Raw genomic sequence first — 24,666 nt, 5'->3', positions numbered from 1 at the left:
CACATTCATTTGTTATTTGAAATCATTTGCTGAATAATCCTGCTAGAGATTCTTCGTCTGTAGCTTGTTTGCGAGCAATTCTTTGCAAGTGTTCAACATTCAACATAACTGTAGTTTTGACTGGACATGTTGGCCACATCGAGATTATTCCTGTTCAAGGTAACTCTTAGCTTCCTTTTTCAGTGTGAACACTCATGATTCTGAGTTGAAATTTGCTGCCTGTGAACATTCATTACATTTCCCTGCTTTGACGAACATCCCTGCCAGTGAACTTGTTTGCTGGAATATTTCTGCACAGGAATCAAACTCAGAAGAAATGGATTTGTTGAATGATTTGAATGCAAGTTTGCAGAAAATGTTTTGAGGACTTTGCCTAGCTGTGAGGAACATAAGAATGGCTATACTGGGTCAGACCAAAGGTCCATCTAGCCCAGTATCCTGTCTTCCGACAGTGGCCAGTGCCAGGTGCCCCAGAGGGAATGAATAGAACAGGAAATCATCAAGTGACCCATCCCATCGCCCATGCCCAGCTTCTGGTAAACAGAGGCTGTGCTGAGCCTATTGAGTCTCCATCAACACTCCCTACAGTGGGTACATGTTCCATCGAAGAACAGAACTAGCCCAGTGAGCTTAAATTGTAAGACATAGTTTGCAGCACAAGGCAATGATGTAACTATTAAGACATATATTTCTCCCTGTTTGCTGGCTATTCTTTTGCTCTCACCTGTCAAGCAACAGATTTAAACAGAATAAGCATGGGGAAAAACTCTAAAGAAAACATGCAAATAATTACAAAAACATGGTACAAGCACTTCCATTACTGACTTGGCTGGTGTGAGTAAATGTAATGGAGGTGACCTCCTGTACTCTGCAGAATGCTGCTCCAGCAAAGTCCGCTGGTTTGGTGCATCAAGGCACCTGTTAAACATCCATTAAATATAATGACAGTGCGGTGATAGCAAAATAAAGTCAAAATTACTGTTCATTATTCCTTTGCTCACATGGCCTTGCTGATGGGGTAATAAACCAACTATAGAATCTTACTGCTTAGGAAATGACACCTGTGAACACCTGAGCCAACCATGGGATGTCAGCCAAGAGTCATTACCTGAGATTGATGGACATGATGCTTGTCTAGAAGAAAAGGCCCTTCAGTGTGAGCAGCACCATCTCTGATCTTTAGTTTTCTGCTCTGGCTGAGCTCCCTAATCTCCATTGACCCCTGTAATGCCTCATGTAGGGAGTGCAGCTGGGTTTGCATTTTTTTAGTGCTTGCAAACAGCTGATCTGTGCTCCAGCCACAGACCTATAATGGGGCTGGTGCTGGCTGAACAGCTGATGCTAAATTCCTATCAAGACAGAGAGGCCATATGTGGCACATGGTGTGTGTGTCTGAGAGACACCTGTTTACACAATTCCCTTAGAGAGAGGTGGAAGGAACTAAGCAGCAGATCTGGATCTGGTTGGGTCAGGGGAGGGCAGAGACAGAGAAGAGAGAGGCTAATATGTACCAGAGCATGTGCATTGTACAGAGAGCAGCACTTCACCATGTCTCTGACTGCGTGGCACTTGGGTGAAAAATCAGACATTAGGAAATCTATTAGAAAGAGCCAGGTTTGTCTGAAATTTGGCCAGGCTTGTATGAAAACAATCCTCTGTATTCCAAGGGTACCCAGCAGCTGAGTTGCACGTCATTTGAGTCAGAGGGACAGTCATGACCCCGGTGAGAATGAATGAGGTTTCATTGCAGCTTCTTCAGCCACCTGGGTAACATGTTTCTGACCCGGCCTTTGGAAGAACTTGAAGTCAAGGCAGCTACTTAAAGACTCAGCCCACATCTTATACAAGAATATGATGGAGGACTGAGTTTTAGGCCTCAATTCAGCAAAAGACACAAATACACACTTGCTGAACTTTAAGCACATGGTTAATCCCATCCCTCCTCAGCAAAGCGTTTAAGCATGTGCTGAAATTTGAGCATGTGCTGAAGTGCTTTGCTGAACTGGGGGCGTAGTCAGTTTCAAGTACAGACCTGGTGACGCTGGATGATTCCAACAGAGCAGCTTGTTCATCACCTTGTTATGAATCATCGCTAGGCCAGGCAGGCATAATGGAGAGGGGCCCTCAGTTGCAAAACCCTTGGCAGGAATAGTGATGTTCTTGCTCAGAAGCAGGACCCGAACTGGTTGAAGAATGGTAGCATCTGCAGGAAAAATTTCAGAAGATTTTGAATTCCGGATTCCGGAAAGGAATGATTTTCCATTTTTCACAAGAATTTTGGGGTTCAAAAATTTTCAGGTTAGAAAAATGTGCGTTGATTTGTTTTTAAGTTTCCCCCCTTTTGCCTTTTTCCCACTGAAAAGGAAAGGGGTGGGAATGCAAGCCCTAAGAATCCCACACATGACTCCCTTGGAACTGGGGTCCCCTAAAGAGGCCCTGGGGTACCACAGAGATGAGATGAGTATGTAGATGACAGACAACATTGATTTCCATGAGACTTCCTAATTTTGAAGGGACGGGATGATCCTCCCACCTAAGAGTCAACCCCCTTCTCCCCAAATGAACAACCAAAACCCTTCCTTCCCCTCAGGAAAGAACTTCCCACGGCAAGGTACACAAAGCAGAGTCAATCTGTCCCATGGGGGCTGGGAGTGAATGCAAGGAGCTGTGAAAAGCAGGGGCATGTTCCTAGGCAGCAGGACCGATGCAAAGCAAATGACTGAAATACGCCGTATGACCCGGTAACAATTAATGCCATTTGTGTAATCCATCTGCCCCGAGTAGACTTGCTATGATCTCCTCAGAAACTCCAGAGATAATCAAACATTTTGGGCTAATATCATAGGCCCGCATAATTAGCCACAGTTACCATCTGGGCTCAGCATGTTCATTAAAACTGTAGACCCAGCTGGGGCATTGCTGTGAGGAGAAAGGGGAAGGGCTGTCTGGGGCAGCCTGCCTTGCTAATGTCGGATCTGCATCACAGCTGTCTGCATAGTGTGGGTGAGAAAACCTAACTGATCTTCCTCCCTAAAGGGGTTTCCTGAAAGAATGATTTGCAGAGGGCAGGCCGCTGCAGTGGGTGCCTGTGTTTGTGTGATGGTTGTTTTGGCCAGATAAAGGAAGGCTCAATTATCCCCATTGTACAGACATGGAACTGCGAGATTCCGTTATTTGACCAATGTCACAAGGGAATCAGTACCAGGGGCAGGATTTGAACTCAGGTCTGCTGAGTCCCTGTCCAGCACCTTAACTGACTGTCCTTCCTCTTGGTCATTTGGTCACGACTATCATGGATCTGGTCCTCAGAGGCAGGAGTGGTTCATCAGTATTTGTGTTTTACTTGGGAGCCAGTTCATAGCTGCTTCTCCCCTTGGGATTAATATGGAAGGGGGCAGACTCCAGCCTCCTCCCTGCATCGGCCCGAGTAGTCACAAGAACCGTGGGCCAATGGCAGAGGTCCAGATCCCACAGAGACAGGCATGCAGCAGGCTATGCTCATTTGGGAGGAGACCCAGAGCAGATCCACAGATGTTTATTTACATGAGCAATGGTTCCAGCATGGGCTGGTGGGATGCCAGGCTGGCATGCGTCCTTCTGAGCTTCCAGCTCTTTGCTTCTACATCTTCTGACTGGCTTGCATTACCTCCTAACAGACAGCGACGGTGCAAGCATATGGTAATGCATATTTAACTGGTATTTACATTCAACATTGTCTCTGTGTAGCTCTGTTTTCCTTCACAAACACTTTGATTCCTCCAGGCTTCTGGCTGCTGCAATTTAGGAATACCCAGGAGAGAACATGATGAAGGGAGTCAGGCATGATTGGCACATGCCAGCTTTAGACTCCCAGGCACAGAGAGTAACTCCATACTTAGCAAGTTCCACACAGTTTCAGTCAGGTACCCAGCATGATGAGTTCTACCTAACAGCTCCCTTAATTAGATAAAAAGGCCTGTCATTAATTATGGATGCCTTCATTCATAATTAATAAGCAGAGGATGGCCACTGTCTGCATGGTGTGTTGGCAGCCTCTGCTGACAGGTGGCAGAAGGCATTGCAGAGGGGGTTATGGGGCAGGGTGGAGCTATTTGGGATGCGTGGAACATGTAGGAAGGGTGCACATCTCTTCTCTGCATTCTCCCTGGCTCTCACTGAATGGACTCCCTGTGCCTGCAGCTCCAGCCACATCCTCTCGAGACTGTTTCTATCAGAAGAGCATAGGAACCATAACGGATCCCACCAAGGTGTCACCTAATCCAGTATCCTATCTGCAATAGTGGCCAGTACCAGCTGCTTCAGAGGAAGATGCAAGAAGCTCCTTAATGGACCATTGTGGCACAGCCTACCCAGAGGGGAAGTTTCTTCCTAACCCCTGTCAATTGGAAGTTGATTAATGCCCTGAAGCATGAGGGTTTAGGTTCCTCCTAAAAGAAAAAAATACGTGTTAATCCTATGGGATGTAATTATGGGTGTTCTCACTACCCAGACAAATGCCTAAAGCTTTTTTTGAATCTGCCGAGGCTCTTGGCCTAATTGCAATCTTGTGGGCTAATTATGTATTGTGCAAAAATATTTCAAAATTTTGTTTCCGTTTTAAGCATGTTGGCTTTCAATGTCATTGATTCATCCTTGATCTTGTAATGTGAGAAATGGTAATTAGGAAAGTCTGGTTTACCTTCCCTGCATCATTTAAAATGCATGTTGTTTGCTTATGCCCAGCTTACCAAGCATCTAGATCACTTTATATCCATGACCTGTCCTCTTCCTTATTTATCTCTCCCCAGTTTGTGTGTCATGGGCAAATGTTATCAGTGAGGAGTAACGTTTTTCTTCCAGGTCATTAATAAAAATGTTAAATAGTGTAGGGCCAAGTTACTTTGACAAGATCTGTTTTCTATAAACCCATGTTGATTGGCATTAATTACATTACGCTCCTTTCATTCTTCTGCATTCTGCCTTCCCTTGCTCTTGGGACAGGAAGGCTCTCTGAGAAGATTGCTTGGACATTATTCTTCTCCAGTATGCTTCCAAGTTCCCTGAAGTCATCTGCTATCTGCATGATATCTCACCACACAGTGCCATTAGTGCCGTTATGAGCCATCACCAATGGATCCTTTTCTGTCGACTTCAGAAGCCTATCCAACGATACAGTGATGTCTTGTGTCCTCGCTCCAGGAAGGCAGCACACTGTCCTGTTGCCTGCCTGTCCCTTGCAGAATGTTCTCTTAATTATCCTGAGTATTCAATCCCAACAAGGCCTGTCTGTCTTCCTGGATGGTTGGAGAACTTCTTGTGGACAAGCATGATTTTCTTACAGGTTGGGATGACCTGCCATTCACAAGTGTATCCCGTACATCTCTCCATTCCTTTGAACCAGCTGGCTCTTGAGAGGTCTCTTCCACGGTTTCCATGTTGAGGATCTGGAATCAACTGGAAACTTCCAGCAGTGTGGAATTCCTCCCAAGGCTCTGGCCATCAGAGAGAAGAGGATATCTCCAGTTGTGCAGAATGCCGCTGTGACCTACTGCCTCTAGTGGTTATGAACTTCCCAGCCTCCTCTCTGACTTCCTCTCTCTCTGACTGCGTGGTGGCCAGCTGCTTTCTTCCTTGGATCCGGGGGACTGGTGTTTTCCACGCCTAGCTCTCTAGCAACACCTCAGCTTCTCTGATTTTCAGTAGCATCTCTACTTGCCCCTCGAATCTCAGAATCTTCTCTGCAGCACAGCCATCAACTGGCTCTTTGTCCCTTCTGGGTTCAGGCAGGAAAGAAACATGGCCCATTCATTGTAGGTCACCACCACTGTTCCATCTCTGGGCCTCTCGATAGCACTGAACCTGGAAGGAAAGCCACTGCCTCCAGAACTCTCCTGGCAGCTTCCTGTGTTTGCAGCTCCTGTTAGTAAGTGACTTTTTATAGGAAGTATCCCTGCTTAGTTCAGCCTAGCTCCTCCCCTCATCACCAGGGAGCAATTAACCACTCAGAGACTTCAAACAGTGGAGCTGATCAAAGCTCCGAGTTAGAGCCTCCCAGACTTATTGTTATGTGATGTCCTCTCTTATGTGTTTCCTCTCTAAACCAAACGGTTCAAAACTTTTCAGCCCCTTTTCCGACAGAAGCCTCTCCAAGCCTTTAATCGTTTCCATCACCTGTGTCTGAACCTTTCTACTTCTGCTATCTCACTGTAGAGATAGGGCAAACAGTACTGAACACAGTGTTCCAGGGGCGGGCAAGCCCTTGATTTATTCACATCATGGCACAGTAATATTTCCATTATTGTTTTCCATCCCGTTTGTGATGCATTCTAACATGTTGGTGGATTTTATTGACCCGTGCTGCGCTAGCAGTGAGCTGTCCACAGTGATGCCCAGGACTTTTACTTGTGTGCTTAGAGCTGGTTCAGAATCCAGCAACGTGTGTGAGTAGATCAAACTATTCCTTCCAGTATGCAATACCTTGTCAGCAATGGGAATTATTTGCCCCTTGGTTGGCCATTCCCTCTGTTTGCTTAGGTCCCTCAGTCATCTGTAGTCTTGATTAATCTAAATAATACTGTGCCTGCAATTTTTTTAACCGAACCTAGTGAATTCTATAGCTGGCGTGTATAATTCGCTAATAATTTTTATTGGGTTTCCCAAGAGGAAAGAGTTCACAATAGTCTTACCAGTTAGGTCTCAGTGAGAAGGCAGGGATAGCTTTTTGTCTAGCTTCGCAATCTCCTTACCGTGAGGTATGTTAATATTATAATTATTTTATTGCTGGATCAGCTGAGGCAAAAAGAGGTTCCAGTTAAGTGACCTGTTTGAGGTGATGCAACAAGTCAGTTGCAAGGCTGCAACTAGAACCTGGATGTCCTGACTGCCTGTCTTCTGCTCTACCCAATAGATGGCACCGAGTTAATAGAATCAATGCAGACAGATCATTTCTCCAAGGAATGTGTGTGCAGGAGCTTCCCTGGCTAAGAGCAAAACAAATATATTTACTCAGTGAAGTCTCCCCTCTGAAAACTCCCGCTGGTCACCTTGCAGTGTATCATCTGTATAAGAACCATGTTGTTATGAATATTACTGTGCCACCTAGACCCCCAGCCCTGCTAGCACTGTACAAAGGATGGGAGCGGACACAGAGGCACAAAGAGAGGAAATGATTTGCCTGGGACACAGCAGAGTTGGGAACAAACCTAGGTTTCCTGACTCAGTTTCCAAAGGCCTGTCTATTCCAGTCTAGTCTATATAGTTTTTCTTACCATGCCCATCACCATGGTATCTGAGCACCTTCCAGTAGTGCATTAAGCAACATGACTAGACATCTGTCACAAATTTGACCTCTCACTCTGTCCCCTGCAGGAGAAGTGTGTGCAGTGGAGCATCTTGTTTTGGTAGTTTTTTTTTTTTAAATAAATAGACCGATCCAGTAGGCCATTCCACCTCCTTCAGATTTGCTGGAACAGCAGGAGCAGACAGTCATGGATTCACACTGCCACACTCTCTCCTCCCACTTATCCTGTTGTCACTCTGCTGCCCCTGCGGGCTTGAGATGTGTTCAGACAAAGCCCCTCCCCTTTCTCTCACCCACAGTTTCAGTAATTCTCGGGCTTTACAAATAAAGTAGAAACGGGGGAGGGGGTCAGACGCTTCTAGGCATCACTTGCAATCACTTACCGCTCATTAAGAGAAGTGAAAACAAATTAATAGTGGAAGAAAACTTAAAGAAAAAATAAATAGCTCCCGTTCCAATTGACTCTGCTTCTTGGCCTCAGAGCTCGGGAGCCATCATTATTCCAAACATACAGGCATAATAATTACACATAATTACTTGTAGGTTCTGGGCTAGTGACTATCTCTACCTAATGCTCCTAATGAAATTTTTGTTAAGGAATACACCACCTGTTTAATAAATAATAACAATGCCTCACTGTAAAGTCATTTGGAAGGGCTGCAAACTGCATTACAAACTCTATCATGGTGATGGCACTGGGTGCAAGATGGAATCAACATTGCTAACACCATTTTGCCCCCTCCAGTGCCTTGTACCCAGGCTACCAAAGTGCTTTGCAAACACTTAGGCCTTGTCTACATACAGACACACTGGGTTTTCCTGCAATAGCAGGGAATGAACTTGTTGACTCAGGAGGTGCTGTCCAGTCTGAAGTCTTATGTTCCCAAATCAGATTTAAAAATTCTTTGGTTAAACTGGTGAAAACCCTGTGTGGATTTTCTTTATCATTTTAAATCTGGGTTATATTGGTTTAGTTTGCAGTGGAGCCAGATTTAACTGAGACGTGTGTGTCCAGACATAAAACTCCACTGGTTTAATGAATTAGGTATACAAATCAGTCGCAGCTTTTATGCTAGTACAAACTGTTTGATGATCAGGGACTGATTGTGCTACCCCTACTCACAGTGGGCCTGGTTCTTCTCTCCCTTATACCGGTATAAATCAGGGGTAACTCCGTTGGAGTGGGTGGAATAATACTGATGTAAAAGAGGGATGAGAAAGAGTAAACTCTGGCTTATTGAGGATTCCTCTATCAGACCGGATGAAGTCAATGGGACAACTCACCGAGCAAGGTGCTGCCCAGTGTCAGCAAAGGAATCAGAAATTCACCCGGAATAATTTTAGCCTCACAACCTCTCTGTGAGGTAGCGACATATTGTTGTTTCCATTTTAAAGATGGTAAAACTGGGACACCAGAGGTAAGAGACTTGCCCAGTTCAGACAGTGAATCACTGTCAAGGCCAGGCTTAGAGCCCAGATCTCCTGGGGCCGATGTCTGTTTCTTAGGCACCTGTTGTAGAGCTCAGATCAGGGCTCACTCCAGCTCTGCCTTCCGAGCCTCAGTAGGGAGGTTTTGTGTCTCTGAACATGGTCTCTCCCTGGCCTTGGCTTCCCAGTCCTAGTTTATAGCAGATGAGCCCGGCCAGGTGCCTGAGGAGCTGTAGAGCATGGTGACATCACGGCAGCTCAGAGGCCCACCTTGGGTACCTGTGTCTCTGATACAAACAGAGGAGTAGGCCAGTAGTTTGGGAAACTAGGGATCCTAGTTACATGACTAGTACTCATTCACTCTTAATTGCTGCTGCAGGGAAACGATAGGGCACATCTGTCCTGGAAACATTCTTAGATTAGGAACCCAAGAACCCTTTGCCTATGCAGCCAATAAACAATGAAGTAATGTAGATCACCCATGTGACAGTTAGAGTCCATAGACATGGGGTAATCACATGGTGAACCCAGTATGTTGGTCGTCTGGCATGGTCTGTTAGTCATGTTACCACCAGAGCCTCTGGGTTTGCAGGAGAGGCAAAGGAAATAGGGAAAAGGAAGGAGTGGAGGGTCTTTTGTTGAGGGGCAAGCCCCCTTCCTCCCCACCTGCCCCCAACATGCAGACTGTATGCACACTGTCTATGTTCCGCATCATGAGAACACTTTGAAGGACCAACTCCCCATCTCATCTCAGAGCAGACCTCTGGTAGGAGGCAAAACTTTTCCCAACATGTTGGGAATTTCCAATCTCAATTGTCGTAAATCAGGACGAGTGTCTCCAGGGAAGCGTTGCTGAATGCTACAGTTTCATGCTCGCAATGGAGGGGTGAATCAGGCAGTCTGTTTCCAAAGGAGCTGTCAAGGTTCGTTCCCCACTCTGAACTCTAGGGTGCAGTTGTGGGGACCTGCATGAAAACCTCCTAAGCTTATTTTTACCAGCTTAGATTAAAACTTCCCCAAGGTACAAACTATTTTACCCTTTGCCCTTGGACTTCCACTGCCACCACCAAACGTTTATCTGGGTTTATTTTTATTAGGAAAGCATTGTTTGGAAACGTCTTTCCCCCCCAAATCCTCCCAACCCTTGCACCCCACTTTCTGGGGAAGGTTTGGTAAAAATCCTCACCAATTTCCATAGGTGACCACAGACCCAAACCCTTGGATCTTAAGAACAATGAAAAAGCATTCAGTTTCTGAAAAGAAGGATTTTAATAGAAGTAAAAAGTAAAAAAGAATCACCTCTATAAAATCAGGATGGTAAATACCTTACAGGGTAATTAGATTCAAAACATAGAGAATCCCTCTAGGCAAAACCTTAAGTTACAAAAAGACACACAGACAGGAATATCCATTCTATTCAGCACAGCTTAATTTCTCAGCCATTTAAAGAAATCATAATCTAACGCATATCTAGCTAGATTACTTACTAAGTTCTAAGACTCCATTCTTGTTCTGTTCCCGGCAAAAGCATCACACAGACAGAGTCTTTGTTTTTCCCTCCCCCCAGCTTTTGAAAGTATCTTGTCTCCTCATTGGTCATTTTGGTCAGGTGCCAGCAAGGTTATCCTAGCTTCTTAACCCTTTACAGGTGAGAGGATTTTCCCTCTGGCCAGGAGAGATTTTAAAGGGGTTTACCCTTCCCTTTATATTTATGACAGGTGCACTCTCTCTTTCGGTTTCCGAGTTAGCATTGTCAAGGGTTCTATGACAAGGCCTTTGGAAAGGAAATCACTTTTCTTACTTGCAGCTTCTTCTTTCTCTGAACTTTCATCAAGGAACAACTAGTCAATTGTTTGTCATCCCCTATCAATTATCATTCCATTCAGCTCAGCCAAGAACAATCCTGGTTCCAACACTAGTCTCACAACTCCTTTCCCCCTCTAACCATGAGCCAGTTATCTAAGCTCTAGGCATGCGTCCTGGGACTCTTGTGTTACAGGTTTTTTTCAGAGTCTCCTGCAATTCTCCAAAGCGCCACAAGCCCATTCTAATGTTACCAAAGGTTGCATTTGGGTTCACTGAGTTGGTTCTTGTTTAATCCAAGCTTGGGTTTTCCCTTTACCTCCTGATGTTATGTTTAACTGCCTAAACCCTGTCAAATAGCAAGGAAGCAGCTTCTAAATGTCACTCTGGTCCCCCACTTCTCTCTCTCTCTCACACACACACAGACACACACACACACTCACTCACTGCTCTTTGGCCCTTATATCACATTAAGAGTGCAGGTTCATAGGGAGAATTTCAAAACGAAAGGCTTTAATTGATGTGATTATGCCCTCGAGTGAGACTGGAAATTGGGTTGGTCTGGAAATTAATGGCACACTAAAGGTCACCCTTTGTGTGCGGCCTCACGCTGTCAGAGTGGCAAAGGTTCATCTGTTATCTCCGTGTGACAAACAGATCAGACTGTAGGGCCTGGGCTTTTATTTAGATGTGCCCCAACTCTGCAAACACAAGCCATCAGCACTGGCAGAGGGACTGGCCGCAGCTGGTGGGATGCATATCAACAAGGAAGGATAAGTATTCGGGGAAGTCACTCCTTCTGAGTTCTAATGATAGTGACACCCACGTTCATTAAGGCCACAGAATGACTTTTCTTCCTGCCCTTTGTCACCTCCCTGTTTCATGTTTAGCAGCTGCAAAAAATGTTACTGAAAAGTGAACATGATACCTGTGAGAAAGGCCACATTGACAGCCCTGGTCCGTGTGATTTGTCTTCCAGGCAGTGGCATTCCAGGGCCCCCCATCCAGCACATTTCACCCTGATCCATGTGGAGTGTGGCACCATCTCCATGGACTGTTCTGCCTTGGGATGATTGGTATCAATCCTAGCGTTGATCTTTCTGCCCGACCCAACCCTGCAGTCCGCACCTGCTTCTAAAACAGAACCAACTCCAAACCCAAGTGCCGTGACGCTGCAGTTGGAACTTGTTGCTACAAACAACTAAGATGACATGAGCCACCAGCCTCATTCCCCACAGTGACCTCAGCCGGGACTGTGCAGCTTTTGGAAAAGGTTAGCCCTTTTTTTATCTCTCCATATAAATGTTAAAAAGCAAATGATTATTTTAGTAACCAAAATGTCACTGGGAGTTCCACAGAGAGCGAAACAACCTGTTTAGCATGGAACCTTTTCCTTGAGAATTTATCCTAATGTAGGATCCAATTATAAACATCGAGGGTGATATAATGGCCTGAAACATTAGTCAAGGCAAATTCCATAATTGATGACTGCTAATGTGAAACAGTTTGAAAACGAGGATGCATTTTGTTTTTAAATTCCACCTCCTTCCCCTCCTCCAGAGAAATCTGCCAGGCTTCTGGAGCGAGAGCACTTCAAGAGAACAAAGACCCTTTGAAAGCTTCTATTTTTCCCCCCTTTCAAATGCTTATCTGAAAGGACATCTTTTTCCCCTTAGTTGCTGTAATCATAAAAGCACAGGTGACAAACTGCTTCAGACCAGGAATCATCAATGCTAAATCATTTTTTGTTATAAAAAGGCAGCAGTAGGAGAGTGCAGCCTCTGCACTACCAGATGATCCTGGTTGTATTACTGGGGGCTGAGGGGTGGGCAACAAACTGGAAGTGACAACTTTTATCTCCGGATCGCCTGTTATAAAAATGCCGAGTTCCTGGGTGATGAAATCTCTCTGACAGCTCTAGACACTCGGTGCTGTCACCAGTGCACTCCAGATTTCCTTGGGAAAGGGGCCCACGAAGTATCTCGTGGGCAAACTCAGCCCCATGTGAGTGCGTTTTACTGATACAGGAACAGGCTTTACTGTATGTAACAGGCTGAGGAGTGCTGGGATTCTCTTAGCAGTGCCAGGGTTATCAGGTTTAAAGGGACATATTATTACGTTCCGACCACCAGTGGGTTACACATACAGCACAGGCTAGGTTTGCTGGTCCAGTCAGTGGTTCCAATTGTGTGTTTCCTGCAGGAAAGCAAGTGAACTTTTAAGGTGATGGGTGAAAGTTATCCTTGGTGTAAATCCATTGGACAGATGTAAATTGGTATAGCTCCAAGGACTTCAATGGAGCTATGCTGATTGACATCAACTGAGGAGCTCTCCAATTAATGCCTCTGTAATTACAATTAGCTGCAGTGGAGTCACATCAGGGATGAACTTGGCCCACTGAATTGAATGCCAATAGCCCCATTACAACAGCTAGATGAAGGCTGCTAAATGATGCTTGCAAACACTCCTTGGCCTCCCAAACAACTGTTCACAACAGGCATGTTTGCCCCCTACACAAAAGCAAAGTAGTATTCATATTATTCCTGTATTTATTCCCTGCATGAATGAAGTGTGTTCATACAGAGATATGGGAATCTTCAGTTCATGTGGAGCTTATTCACTGCTTGCTGCTTGTTACCCAGCTTAAAAAGTTTCAGTCACCCAATCAGGAACAGAAACCAGGCGACTTAAATAGGAAAAAGAAAAGGAGTACTTGTGGCACCTTAGAGACTAACCAATTTATTTGAGCATGAGCTTTCGTGAGCTACAGCTCACTTCATACAGCAAGTGTGAAAAATCAGGACGGGGGTGGGGGGAAATAGGAGCCTATATAAGAAAAATACCCCAAAATCGGGACTGTCCCTATAAAATCGGGACATCTGGTCACCCTAGACTTAAATGACGGGTGCCATGCCATGAATGGCGAGTATGAGCCCACCCCATAGGTTGCAAACTGGATAAACACATCACCCAACAATTGTGAATAATGATTCGATTAATAAAAATCAAAGTGTATTCAGAATACTGGGCTCCATAGCCACATTTTGGAGTGGAACTGCACTTTAATATTAAACATACACAGTTAGAGGTGTTTGTCTTGTTCAAGAGAAGCATTCGGGACTTCTGTTAAGTAAGGCTGGGACTCATCTTTTCTCCATGACCCAGTCCTCATTCACATCCACATCCTTCCCTCCCCAAGCAGGCTGCGGCTCCCTTCCCAACGGCCTGAGGAAGCAGAGCCCAGGGTTCCGTGCACGGCCGTGCCTGGCCATCACTCCTTGTTTCCAGGGTGACTATCTCCTTTCCGAGTCTTTGGACTCCAAGGTGATTTCTTGTCTCTGAGCATAGCATCAGCTCTGCGAGCATTTCCAGATGCAGTGCTGAGATGCCCCCGCTCTCTGGGATGCCTTTCCAAGGCTGATCAGCACAGAGGTTCGGTCAGATAAGACTGAATGAGATTGTCACACACTTGAAAAATATATAAATATATAAACCAAAGTCATCCTCCAACACTTCACAGGGTTTTTCTCAAGTTTTCTTTTGCAGACTTAGAAGGGTAACCATTAAAGCAAAGAGAAGCCCATGGTGAGCCAGAAACCTTTAGAGACAGATAGGAGCTGGTGGTAGGAGATGCACAGCTCGAGAAGTCAATGGGTTTTTCTTTTGTGCCTTATACAGATTATAGGATCTAATGCGCTGAAGTCCTGGGGCAAAAAATCATTGTATCTGGAGTGGTGGATTGTGACTGTCTGAACCATCAGAGCAGCCTCCTCCTCACTCAAAGGGGCCTGATTCCTCTTGCTTGGACTCTTAGGGAGTCATTTCCATTAGTGCACAATGTGGCTGACTCAGAAGGACAATGATTTTCGCCCTCTTTGCACTGGTGCAGGGAAATGGTGACTTGGGCCCAAAGGAGTTGAAAAGTTTCTCCTGGGTTTGCATTTGAGACTCCGATTTGGCTCTACAACCTCAGAGGCCCAGCAGCGTGTCCATTTATAACCTACCAGTCCTTCAGGTCTGTATCCCTACCTAGAAAGTAAAAAGAACTAAGCCTTGTATTGAAAGCCCCTGATGCATTTGCCACTCAGAGAAAGGAAGACCCAGACTGTGTTTCTGCACAGCTCCTCTAAATACATGCGGCCCACTGGAGAGAAAACTAATCAACTGACTTCCAAGCCACAGTACCTGTCAGGTGGTTACAAATTATAACCTTCTCCAAAACCCTGTGTCCAGGGACCTGAATCACCCTGGTGTGATTCCTGTTTGGTGCCACAAAAAAAAAGGTGAGAAATTCCTCTGTGCTGAGCCCCATTGCCACCTCTGTCTCCAGACTGCTTGTTAGCGGTTAACTCAGCATTATATCTCTGGATTTAACAAATTAGGGGTCAGGCTTCTTTTGTGAGGGTGGATGAGATAATCTGTTTATCTGGGAGTCCATCACACTGATGCAGCCCTTCCTAGCTGAGAAGAGTTAGTGCAATACCATTAGGGATTATATCCTTCACCCTCCCAACTCCCATAACCCTCTCAATCTTTGCCGCCCAAGTGATGTGCTTTGGGATGGCTGTGCCGAGCACTGATAGCATTGCATCAGAAATTGCTTCTTCTCAGCTTAAAAGCCTGTAATTTTTATTCCACCGCAAGCTTTAGTGCACATCATAACGGTGCTGTTCGTCAATCGTCAACACGAACCCCTGGGAGGGGAGAAGGGAGGGGAATTGAGAGGGAAGGTGCTGATGAAAGAGGTGAAATATTGTCGTCCTGTGATTAGATCTGGGGCTGGGAGTCAGGACGCACCTGGTTCTATTCCCAGCTATGCCACTGACTCACTGTGCAGCCTAGGGAAAATCACTTCCCTTCACTGTTTCCCCATATGTTAAAGGAGGATAATAATATCGGCCAGTACGGTGCCTAGCACAATGGGGTGCTGGTCCATGACTGAGGTGCCAAGGCATTACGGTAATACAAATAATAATACTAATAATTCCCAAGAATGGCTGGTGGAGCTTCAAGGCATGTGTCCAACTTAGAGATCACACGTCTGAAAATGTGTTACTTGCCTTTGTCACCAGTATCCCCGTGGCCAGATGCCCAGCAAGCGGAAATCGGCATTGCTCCATCAGAGTTCATAGCACCATTCCGATTCCACGCCTCCTGAGGCATTGTGATGGTAAGAGATTGCAGGAGAGGAAAAGGTTTCTCTCTTCTTTTCAGTCTGCTTGCTTTGTGCACTTAGCAGCATTGCACGCAGAGTCTGTTTAACAGCTTCCACTATACAGTTACTTCCTGGTTGTGTGGGTCTTTCCTGCAGCAGCAGAGAAGAGGAAAATATATTTTTGTCAAAGAGGAGAGTGTGATTGAACCAGAAGGGGATTCAGGTGCAGAGGTGGCACCTTAAACTACATCTAATTTTTTTTCGTTCTTAAACTGACTGGATTTTGAGTTAGGGGATGTTTGTTAAGGTGCTTTGGGATGCTCAGATGAAACCATTGTGTAACTCCAAAGTATTATCATGCTCCTTTGAAATGGCTCATTATGACACCAAAACCATGGCTGGAACAATCAGCTCAAGTCCCCCCCGCAACCGCTCAACTGCATTTTGAGTGTTGAAAAAACAGGGGGCTCTTTATATCACAGTGTTTGGCACTGGAGAGGTCTTTAGTAATGCGCTCCTGGCCGGGAAAACAAGCTGTCCACGCCAACTGTGCAGTCCTGGCGTACTCACATGAATAAAGGCTTCCCATCAGGATGCTCAGCAGGATGGAGAGAGAGATACTGCCTCCCCTTCAGCAGGGTTGTGTAAACATGTGGCAGGCAGCAGGTCCCGGGAAACAACCCTGGAGGTGGCAGCAGCCCGTCTGGTGACACATCAAGTGCTGATGCTGCTCATACAATGAATGTGGATTGCCTTGCCAGCCGGGGCTGGCTGGAGGGTCTTCCATCTGCAGCTCTTGTCTCATTTGTGGGAGGGTGTTTGTCATGAATGATGGGGTCGTCATGACAATCACAGCACCATGCTACTCCATCCAGAGCCTTGGGTAATCTATCTCCCCAAAGCACCCAAAGAAATTTACCCATGCCCAGCCCTCAGAGCAATGGCTCAGTCTTTGGCCTGGCCTGATGTCACTGCTTACCTTTGCCCTGAGACCTTTAGCAGTGGCCTCAGCAGTGTTAAGGAACAAAAACATCCCCAATGCATGGAATGTGGGACAGTGCTGAATCTGCTGATATAACACACGAGGTCCCTATTAAAGTTTTGCATTTTGAGCCGCAGTTGGATGGAGCTGGAGTACGTATAGCTTTTGGATAGACGTTCGTTATGGACAGTGTTGCAGGCAATACGAAGGTGGAAAGGAGTGTACGAATCTTTCCTCTTCACTTCTTATTTCCATGCTTTTCTGGGTGGGGATGGACGGGGTGCCCTGTCACAGTTTCAACTGCCCCTAAACATAGGTTTTGTTTGCTAGCTTATATTGCAATCAGGGCCCTGTTGCTTTAGCTGCTGTATGAACACAAAAAGAGAAACTGCTTACCCTGAAGACTTTACAACCTAAATAGACAAGGCAGATGGGAAACAGGGGTGAAGTGATTTGCCTCTGATCACAGAGCAGGCCCGTGGAGAACTTAGATTGCAGGTCTCCTGACTCCTAGTGCAGCACATGCTTCCTCCTGGAGTCTTGTTCTCCTCTGAAGACGTGAAAAGCACTGAAACATGGAGAGAGGAAGCAAGAGGGAGAGCGAGCGAGAGAGAGAGAGAGATGTGGCTTTCAGATCAAGATCTACAATTTCAAGAGCTTCAGATAATTCAGTGACTCATCCAGACGTTTTGCTCCAGGCATCAGCCAGAATTGGGCTGCCTATTTGCCGTTTCATCCCCTCACCACTGATATTTCCAGCTTTAGTAAAACGAGCGTTTTAAGAACCATTTTTTGAGGATGTTCAGAAAAATCAACTAATTACACCTGGTGTGCACTGATTGAATGTTAACTGATCATAAACCCAAGTAATCTTGTCCAGGAAGTATTGGTAGAAAGCTAGAACCCTAGGTAGTACAGTATACTGTTTTCTGTGCACTGAAATAGAGAAACTGAGAGCCAATTAGTTCTGCAAGCCTCTTTGCTTCTCAGGGCCTGATTCTCTGCAGGCATTACTCCAGTGTGACACCTGAATTGATGGAGTTACACCAGCAAAAGACTGAAGTAATGTGGTGGTGAATCAAGCCTTCTGAGTCTAGTCTTCCAGAGGCAGGCAGTCCTTAATCAATCAATAGACTCCAGGAATGCTATCTAGGTGCTGCAGGTTTTATATATATTAGTACTTGAATCCTGAGCTCCAGTGAAACATTTCCGAGGGATTTGTAGTCGCAGAGTGATTGCTACACATGTCAGAGTTTCGCTTTCTCCCTCTGTGACATCTCTTTGTAAGTCTGTTTTGAAGAAGGCTTCCCCCCCCCACTCCTCTTTTGAAGATTTTTATAAAACTTTAATTATAGTGGCACTGTTTAAAAAGGATCATTACATCTCGTGAACAAGCAGCAGTCAAAAGTGATACACAACTACACCGCAAAATATCAGGGTGACAAAATACTCACAATGCTATCTGCAGCGTGTCAGCTTATTCAAGGCTGTGTAACACCTCAATTTGTAAAGAAGATCGCATGCCGTGCCCTATGATAAATGTTTAAATGAGGTGTTCAGACAAGTCGGAAGAAGAAGGAACTGATTTATTCTTCTGAAGAAAAAAACATCCCCGTCATACCTGCTAATAATCCTGCAGATGATAAAACCCAGCTTTCAGACTAGAGCCTGACTCCATGCTCTAGTCTATCCCAAGCAGTCAAGAGGAGATAAATGGGATTTGATTGTAATAACTGTCCCAGATCTTTGTCCGCCTCTCAGCAGCTAAACCCCAAGACTTTGGGGCTAGATTTTCAGTGGTTTCCTAGCCCCAAATTCCTTTCCCACCCAATTTTAGATATAACATCTTCACTTTTTGTACTCAGGCACACTTAATGTGTCTTTAGAGTCTGCTCTGAAGCCAGCATGGGTTGGCCTAAACTATGGTAACCCCCACCTTTAGATGTTGGCAACATCACTCCATGGCTTTAACATTCCTGTCATGCCTTTCTGTACCACAGGCAAGGGCTAGCAAGCTCACAAGTAAGGTGGGCATGTGAGATGTTTGTTCTGCTTGCTCTTGTGGCTAGTGCACATAATAAGAGACAAGACCTAGCTCTTGCATAGTGTTTTCATTCATAGATCTCAAAGAATGTTTCAAAGAAATAATATTATCTTTGCTTTTCACATGGGGAAACTGAGGCACAAAGGGAGGCAAAGTGACTTGCCCATATTCACTCAGCAACCAGCAGAGGAGCTAGAAACAGAACTCAAGTCTTTTGGGTCCTTGTCCGGGGTTCTGTCTACTAGGCAGCACTGCCTCCCTCCATAACTATTGGCCAACAGTCTATTACTGAGGCCAGCTAATGGAATTATCCCCTTTTGCTCAATGTCTGGGGCTGAAGATCTGTAGTTCACAGCCCACAGAAAACGTGTAATGGGGCTTGTTACGGACATTATAGCAATGATTCAATAAGTCACATTTGAGGCGAATATGTCCAATAATTGCTGAACTCAAGAGAATAAATCGCAAGCATAAGGGGCAGTATCATAAAGCAAAGAACCAATATAGCAGCCTACATAACACCATTAGTCTGGGACCAGAGGTGTTTGATGTAGAACAAGAGTTGGCATGAGCCAACAGGTCTGCACTTATTTATTTTTTCCCCTACATTTAATAAAATGCTCCGGATGCAGCTTTCTATGCTCAATGTGTTTTATTGTTTCCCTCGCCCTGAAATGGGAACTGCAGGCGCTTTGATAAATGGATTGAAAGGTTTGGCTAGTTTCCTTGTAGCTTCCTTGTTCTCTCCTGAGACTCTGTTGTGTAACTGCTTACAGAGACCTGTGCAGCGAGCAGTTCCTGACGTAAGGGGAGCCTTGGGACCAGATTCGAGGGAATAGAGGTGTGGGGGTGGCAAGAATTGGCCAGCAGGGTAGTACTGTGTGGGGAGCCCAGGACTGAAATAGCAAGAGGTGCTGCCGGACAAGACTGAGGGGCGCTGGCTTTGCTGAGTGAGGGGCCCAAGAATGGGCTAGTAGGGGGATGCATCAAGGCAGGGCTGGGGTTTGTTGGCAGAACTGCATGGGGAGCCAAGGGCTGGAGCAGCAGGGGTTCTGTAAGACGAGGTTGAAGGGCATTGTCAGAGCTGTGTTGCAAGCCTAAGACTGGAATAGTGGCAGGGGTGGTGGAGTTGCTGCAGGACAGGACAGAGGTGCACGAGGAGAGCTGTATCGGAGCACAGGAGTGGAACAGCAGGGGAATTAGGGGGCCGGGGGGCGGGACGCTGCAGGTCAGGAGTGAGCAGAGCTGTGTTTGAAAACCTTAGTACCTGGCAACAGCACTTGAGTGCTAATGATCTTAATTCCTCACTTTCTTGGAAACAAACCTATGCCGCCAATGAATGGAAAGCAGAGAAAAGCTAACGAGACGGACTCCTGCCTTGTGTTTGGAAGTCCTCCAGAAAGGAGATGCTTTGCCTCCCCATGTCCCCTGGGTCCTGTTCTAGCGTTCTCTGCTGGCCGCCAACAAAAGCAGCCTGCAGGTAGTTTGCTATCACTCTAGCTGAGAGAAAGACCCCGGATGGCTAGAGTGAGGGAAGGAGCAGTATATTAGCTGTTGAATGACATCTGCGGTTTATGATGCCCTAGAGAGGAAGGAAAACAATTAAGGAATTGATAGTTTTGTTTTATTTCTAAAGTGACAGAGACCCGGGGAGGTCTGCTGGGAGAATATTGTTTGGAAGCAGAGTGAGATCATCCGGTAGAAAGAATTCTAAACCTGACAGCGACCGTGGGAGCTGGAATCCAGCAAAGAAATAAACTGCCAGGTTTGTCATGGTTCGACACCCCCCGCCCCAGCCATGTTTAATAATATATAGACAAAAGAACAGAGCTATTTGGGGGGCATTACACAGCACACAGTTTCCATTGTGTAACACAGATATTGGGAGATATAAACACATTCCTGACTCTGCCACTGTTTCTGGGTGGCCATGGGCAAGTCTCTTTGCTTCCCTGTGCTTCACTTTCCCCATCTGTAAAATGGGGATAATTAACCAGAGTCATCTTGTGTGAGGCACATAACGAGAGACAGTCCCTGCCCCAAAGAACTCAGTCTGAATAGACATAACTGAGGATGTGAGAAGGGAGCAGAGCTGACTTGTCCAAGGGCAGCCTCAGAGATGGAAACAGGTCCCAGATCTGGTTCTAAGCACTGGACCGTGTTGCCTTAGTCTGTGGCTACTACTGCAAAGTACTCTGAGGTACATACATGGGGGTCTAGACTGTGCAGAGGCATGGCCCTAGACAGCCTGCCTTGCGAGCTCATCATGATGATGCAGCACAGGCCGGATATCATAGAATATCTGTTCTCTCTCCCAGTGACACATCCCTCTTTCCAGCAAACCAACACAGGGGAGCCGTCTCTGTCTGTATCAGCCTTGGTGGCAAGGCCATTTTGCTGTTCAGCTCCCGCTGGCTCTGAACACATCTTGGGAGCGTGGATCTGGATGTTCCTGAGGTCTGTTTCATATGATCTCCAGGCAGCATCCTGGCAGTATCCCCTTGGCCTACGGATGATCAGACCAGCTTTAATCCAAGAAGCCACCCCAAGGGCAGTGGGAAGGGTTGGTTGAGAAATACTGTAGAGACGGGGCGGGGGATATGCACTTGGATGGATGGTCTTTGTCTCAGGAGAGCTGTTCTGTGGCCTACATGGGAATAAGCTGCTGGAGCATGGTCTGTGTTGCTGTCTCTCTCCCCATGGGGAGTCTCAACAGAGAAGCCAAGGCATCGATGCTCCATGCTGGCTGAACTCCATCCAATCTCTCTCCATGCGGGTGTGTTGCTGGTGTAGGAAGCTTGTCCTGCCACCACCCATGCGGTGCCTGTGATATAAGCAGAGGGCCTCAGTTGGCAGGGGCGTCCGTTTAGTCCCTTTCACCAGCCCCACCTCCAGAAATCACACTGATGCGGGAGCTTTGGACAGGTCAAACATTTCTGGGCTTAGTTCCACGGCTGGGGAAGTGGAAAAGCAGCGTCTGGCTTGTAATTCTCCCAGGGGAAGGGGTTGGGACCTGCACAGAAACATAACATGAAACAGCCACCAACTTGTATTAGCGCTTCACATGCCTCAGTCCCCCCTCTTCTTCCCTGCTGAATGCTTTTCTGCCCATCACTGGGGGCAGCCAAATTCAAGTCTGCAGCAGGGAACAACCGCACGTGTTGTTCCTTGACTTTAGCAAAGCTTTTGACACGGTCTCCCACAGTATTCTTGCCATCAAGTTAAAGAAGTATGGGCTGGAAGAATGGACTATAAGGTGGATAGAAAGTTGGCTAGATTGTTGGGCTTAACAGGTAGTGATCAATGGCTCCATGTCTAGTTGGCAGCCGGTATCAAGGGTCAGTCCTTGGGCCGGTTTTGTTCAATATCTTCATCAATGATCTGGAGGACAGTGTGGATTGCACCCTCAGCAAGTTTGCAGATGACAATAAACTGGGAGGAGAGATAGATACGCTGGAGGGTAGGGATAGGATACAGAGGACCCTAGACAAATTAGAGGATTGGGCCAAAAGAAATCTGATGAGGTTCAGCAAGGACAAGTGCAGAGTCCTGCACTTAGGACGGAAGAATCCCATGCACCGCTACAGACTAGGGACCGAATGGCTCGGCAGCAGTTCTGCAGAAAAGGAGCTAGGGGTTAGAGTGGACGAGAAACTGGATATGAGTCAACAGGGTGCCCTTGTTGCCAAGAAGGCCAATGGCATTTTGGGATGTATAAGCAGGGGCATTGCCAGCAGATCGAGGGACGTGATCGTTCCCCTCTATTCGACATTGGTGAGGCCTCATCTGGAGTCCTGTGTCCAGTTTTGGGCCCCACACTACAAGAAGGATGTGGAAAAATTGGAAAGAGTCCAGCGGAGGGCAACAAAAATGATTAGGGGGACTGGAACACATGAGTTATGAAGAGAGGCTGAGGGAACTGGGATTGTTTAGTCTGCAGAAGAGAAGAATGAGGGGGGATTTGATAGCTGCTTTCAACTACCTGAAAGGGGGTTCCAAAGAGGATGGCTCTGGACTGTTCTCAGTGGTAGCAGATGACAGAACAAGGAGTAATGGTCTCAAGTTGCAGTGGGGGAGGTTTAGGTTGGATATTAGGAAAAACTTTTTCACTAGGAGGGTGGTGAAACACTGGAATGCGTTACCTAGGGAGGTGGTGGAATCTCCTTCCTTAGATATTTTTAAGGTCAGGCTTGACAAAGCCCTGGGTGGGATGATTTAGTTGGAGATCGGTCCTGCTTTGAGTAGGGGGTTGGACTACATGACCTCCTGAGGTCCCTTCCAACCTGATATTCTATCTATCTATCTATCTATCACCAGGAACATCTCTCTACCACTGCACATATCACCATGTGCTTTGGTCTCTCCAGGGTCAGACTGGCACCCTTCAGGGTGGTACTTTATGAATGTGGAGACACTGCAAAGTTTGGTGTCTATGCCTGATGCTGAGACCCTGCCTCTCTCATGGTCAGAGCATGTTGGCCCCCGATGAGTGATAGGAAACCACTAGAAAGCTGAGAGCTTTCTTTCTTTCTTTCTTTCTTTCTTTCTTTCTTTCTTTCTTTCTTTCTTTCTTTCTTTCTTTCTTTTTCATTTATTTTTGGTCTCCTACTTTCCATCCAGAGCCCTAAGGGCTGCCCCGGGACTGTGTCCATCTGATACTGTCACACTCTTTTGTTCCAGAGGAAGGAGGCTCTGGGTGGATGCGCCTCACTGAGTCTGCCCCAGCTTCTCCACTTGAGTTAATTCAATTAATGATTTTGCAGATAAAAGGGAGTTGTTGTTGGGGAGGGGAATGGAGCCAGCGCTGGTCGCAGAAAGCATTTGCAGCAGCATCTACTTCCCTGGAAGCATCACAGAGCTCCGATTACTCCCTTTGATGTTGGTGGCCAAGGCTGGATCCATCCAGGTTTCATCAGCTTGATCTCCCGGTTAGCGCCTTGGCCATTCTGACAGACTCCTGATGAAAGACAAGGGTGGCTGTGAGTGGCACAGAGACCAATCTGTCTCCCCAACTCCCCCTTCTGCAGTGCACTGCCTTGCTCCGCCAATGGGGAAATGGGAATCAAAGGCCGGGAGGTTCAGATTGGTCCCTGTGAGTGGGTCTCTCAGCCTTCTCCTGATGGTGTCTGAGAGGGCAGCGCTGAGGATGGAACCATTAATAGAACCCAGGAGTCCTGGGTCCTAGAGTCCTGCTTGAACTACTGGAACATGCTCGTCCCTGTGTCTAAGAACTAGAGATAGACAATCTGTGAAATCTTAGTAGGAGAGTTTATAGTCAACCCAGTAGTGTCCCTTCCCAGCTCAGACCTGGCTGCAGTGGCTCATCGACCTTTCTTTGTCATTTCACCCAAAGCAGTACTGGAGATGCTGAGAGACCCCTGATGGCTCCTGCATGAGGATGCAAGTGAAATCCTGTAGAAAGGGAAAGCAGCGCTCTGTAGTAGGGATACTTGGCCGATGAGCTGGTTGCATGATCACAGAGGAAGAATGGTCTTGTGGCCACGGCTCCAGACTGGGACTCACGAGACGTGGGGTTACTTCTGAGCTCTGCCACAAACTCCCTGTGGGGCCTTGGTCAAGTCACACCATTGCTCCCTGTCTGTAAAACGGGTGGTTAGATTGGGATCATTCTATAATATCAAGTATATGCAGCATTCTCCTAACGAATGACAACAAGCATTGAGGAAAGGATGTTAAACCTCTGCTTCAGTGCGTAAATCGATCCCTATTGGAGATTAGGATGAGACCTAAAGCACATTATCCCACATCTGCTACTGTAGGGTTCTTCCCCCTTCCTTTGAAGCTGGTCAGTGCCAGAGACAGAGGTGGACAAGATGCTGGGCTAGGACCTTGGATCTGATCCAGTCTGGCAATTGTAGTTTTCCTAATGGTCTTTTTAGCTGGGACTCTCTCACTATATATGCAGTGCCCAGCATAATGGGACCCCAGTTGCAGCTGAGGCATGTTGGTGCTAC

General features: G+C 46.4%; 1 long non-coding RNA gene across 1 annotated transcript in view; it reads left to right on the top strand.

Annotated features, from left to right (window-relative positions):
* Positions 1-24,666, top strand: part of LOC142069802 (uncharacterized) — a 111,819-nt gene that overhangs the window by 32,802 nt on the left and 54,351 nt on the right. The window contains exon 2 of the long non-coding RNA XR_012665776.1: positions 11,490-11,783. This is a non-coding gene — a long non-coding RNA (uncharacterized LOC142069802). The remainder of the gene's footprint in view (positions 1-11,489; positions 11,784-24,666) is intronic.

The sequence above is a fragment of the Caretta caretta genome, chromosome 22 (genome assembly GCF_965140235.1).
Source record: "Caretta caretta isolate rCarCar2 chromosome 22, rCarCar1.hap1, whole genome shotgun sequence".
Taxonomy (NCBI): domain Eukaryota; kingdom Metazoa; phylum Chordata; order Testudines; family Cheloniidae; genus Caretta; species Caretta caretta.
Note: the sequence above shows the minus strand (reverse complement) of the source record. Positions and strands in the feature narration are given on the sequence as shown.